General features: G+C 46.0%; 1 long non-coding RNA gene across 2 annotated transcripts in view; it reads left to right on the top strand.

The window, feature by feature from the left end:
• The window catches only part of LOC108291396, a 21,198-nt gene extending 18,209 nt beyond the window's left edge, over positions 1-2,989 (top strand). The window contains exons 3-5 of one of the 2 annotated variants that reach the window (XR_005197287.1): positions 1,713-1,770; positions 2,219-2,336; positions 2,743-2,989. This is a non-coding gene — a long non-coding RNA (uncharacterized LOC108291396). The remainder of the gene's footprint in view (positions 1-1,712; positions 1,771-2,218; positions 2,337-2,742) is intronic. The other variant, XR_005197288.1, reaches the window with a different exon arrangement.
• Positions 2,990-3,314: the final 325 nt, after the last annotated feature.

Raw genomic sequence — 3,314 nt, forward strand, 5'->3', positions numbered from 1 at the left:
AGACTGAGTTTCGCTCTTGTTACCCAGGCTGGAGTGCAATGGCGCGATCTCGGCTCACCGCAACCTCCGCCTCCTGGGTTCAAGCAGTTCTCCTGCCTCAGCCTCCCGAGTAGCTGGGACTACAGGCGTGCGCCACCATGCCCAGCTAATTTTTGTATTTTTAGTAGAGACGGGGTTTCACCATGTTGACCAGGATGGTCTCGATCTCTTGACTTCATGATCCACCCGCCTGGGCCTCCCAAAGTGCTGGGATTACAAGCGTGAGCCACCGCGCCCGGCCAGCAAGCATTTATTAAGCACTTTTATATGATCTTATGTTTTGAGAGTTGGGGTGGGAGGACAGACGCCCAAAGGAACTATTAGATGCTGTATCACAACTCAAAGAGTCTCAATCAGACCTAAATTTAAAAATAACTGATAGGAAAGATGTTAATGTTCTTAAAAAAAAAAAAACAAAGACAAAATAACGGCATACCCAGTGACTCAGACTCCTCTGTGTTCTATTTTCCTTTAACCAACTTCTTGACAGTCAATGAACGATTCTCTTTATTTCCCCAGTTGATGGAATTGGGGACTGTCTCACTACTCCCTTTATTTTTGCCTAAGTAGAAAACATATATTTGTTGGCTGTAAGGGTTTTGGATAGTTTTGTTGCTGTTGTTGTTTTTAGATTATATATCAGTGAGATGAAAGCCATATCTCTTCTCTAATTTACTAATTTGGTAAAATCAAAGCTTCATGGGAGGGATTGGTGTAAATCATGGTTGAACAGGGAGGCAGCTCATGGGAATAACAGCAGTCAGGCTGGCAGTGCTTGGAGGGGCTTCCTCAGGGCTCCAGCCTAGGGCTCCCCTGGAATCCACAGCCAAGCTAGGCCAGCCCCAGGAGGCAGCATTGCTGTGCTTCAGAGCAACCAGCTGCCTGTGTCACTTCCTAGGTGGACACATTACTCTGGGATTCGGTTTCCTCACCTGTGTAATGCCAACCCTCCCAGATTGTTTGAGGAGTCCATGGGGTGGTGGGTATGAAGCACTCAGTACAGTGCCTGGCATATCACAGGCTCCACATCCATGTTACCTGTCGCAATTATCGGTATGAAGGAAATGGTGTTGGAAGCCCCTTACCTTCTAGTGACTTGGATGTAAGGGACCCCTTGGGCAGACACACAGGAGTCAGCCCCTGAATCCTTTCAGTTCTTCTCCCTCTGGGATATGTCTCCTCTGGATTTTCCGCAAGGCTTAATCCTCAAGCGACAATTTTCCCAACATTTTTTTTTTTCTTTCTGAAGCTCTTGGTCTCCATTTATATGTAAATTGGACGTCTGACCTCCTGAAGCCACAGAGTTTGTTGAATCTGGCTTTCACATTTCAAGGGATGTAAAAGAAATACCACAACAGAGAGGGGTGCAATTTTCAACCCAGAATAAATCTTCCTCTTTCGGGGCCCCTGACATTCTCCCGCTAGTAGGCGCTAGGACTAGGAATGGCGAATTTCCTGTTAAAAGGGTCTCCCCAAAGCTATTCCCCAAGGGGCTCATTTAACAGGGCCTCTGTCCTAGCCCATCAACACCTCTCAAGGGCTGACACTTTCTACCTCTTTAAGCTTTTTCATATCTGCAGCAAAGGCTTCCAGGCATCAGGGGTCAGAGTAAAGGCCTACTTAATTGCCCTTTCCCGTAACACCCCGTAACACCTCCATCTCCCCTCCTCCAGGTCCTGAAGTCTCCCAGGCCAGTGCTGTCCTGAACTGGAGGAGGCAGTAGAGGGGAAAGTAAGTCCTAATAATAAATACTACTGTATAACAGCATATTGGATGCCAGTCCCCATTGGCTAACCAAATACTTTCCCTCCACGATCTCATTTCAATCTCAAGAACCCTGGGAGCAGATACATTATTCACTCAACCTAAATCAGGATGCTGAAGCTCAGAAAGGTCCGCCAGTTTGCCAGAGACATGCACTTTGCTAATGGTAGATATGGAATCGGAGTCAGGGGTTCTGACCCCCGAGAGCAGCATGCCAGCCTCTGCTGTAGGTGTGACCCTCATGGGACGGATGAAACCAGGATTTGGCCTTGGGCCTGTCTGACTCCTCAGCCCTGCTCATGCTGCTTAGGAGAGACTCACTATAGGTATCATACAATGCATTTTCAAATAAATAAGATGCAGTGAAACTTAGAAAACATCAAAACCTTGTCAGATGCAATTTAATGTCTCTTAGAGATTCAAGGAAGCATATTGTACTCATTCAGGAATTCAGGACTATGGCTGCTGTGTTGATTGCACTGAAGATGGGCTGAGCTAGTCAACTGCTAAGGCTTACAGCGAAGGAGAACCAGGTAATGAAAGGTTTTCCGCACTGTCTTGGTTTATCTTCTTGTGAAAATGATGATTGGATTTTAGAGTCAGGGATGGGTGAAGCTCATAGAGAACTGTTTAGATGTGAAGACAGTTTGATCCCACTCACCAGATAGGCTATAATAATCAATAATAGTAGGTACCACTGAATTTCTGTGCTAAGCAGTTTCTAGACACACACATATATATTTAACATAGTATCTCATTCAAAGTTTGTCAACCTATGAGGTGAATATTTTCCCAGATTGACAGATGAAGACATGGCCACCCAGAGATGTTAAGAAAGTGGCTCGATGTCACATAGCTGGGAATTAGAGGGTTTGAACCTGGGCATTCTGGCTCTAGAATATGTGTTTTAATCATGTTCTATCTTCTGTAACTATTTAGTGAGCCCCTGATGAGTACCTAGCATGATGCTGGGAATATTAAAGTGTTAACCCCTAGACCCCTGCATGTCTTCTTCCTGAACATGAATCATATGGAGGTTGGTCCATGGTTTCTTCCATAAGATCATGTGTGTTCCATGGGGCAGGATTCCACCCAGCTTGCCCAGCTCTACATTCAGCTGTTGGTAGAGGCTCTGGCACTCAGCATCAACTGACATTGAGACACTTCAGCTCATTCCACCACAACAAGCCAGGTGAGCTCCAAGCCCAATGGCTAGAGCTGCAAGAGGGCCTGGGGTTGGAAAACATGTATGGGGAGGGTGGAAACTCCAGGGAAAAGAAAGGGCTTCTATAGCCTAAGGCCCTTCTGTTATAACTAAGTAAGGCCCTGGGTCATCTCTAACAGCATCCGTTTGTCAGAAATGCAGACCCAGACCCATCTCAGCCTTGCTAATCTGAACATGCATTTTAACAAGATCCCCAAGTAATTTGTGTGCACATGGAAATATGAGAAGACTGGTGCTATGGCCTCAATGTTTGTGTCCCACACCCCAAATTCATGTGTTCAAATGC

Source organism: Cebus imitator, unplaced genomic scaffold (genome assembly GCF_001604975.1).
Source record: "Cebus imitator isolate Cc_AM_T3 unplaced genomic scaffold, Cebus_imitator-1.0 Scaffold451, whole genome shotgun sequence".
Taxonomy (NCBI): Eukaryota; Metazoa; Chordata; class Mammalia; order Primates; family Cebidae; genus Cebus; species Cebus imitator.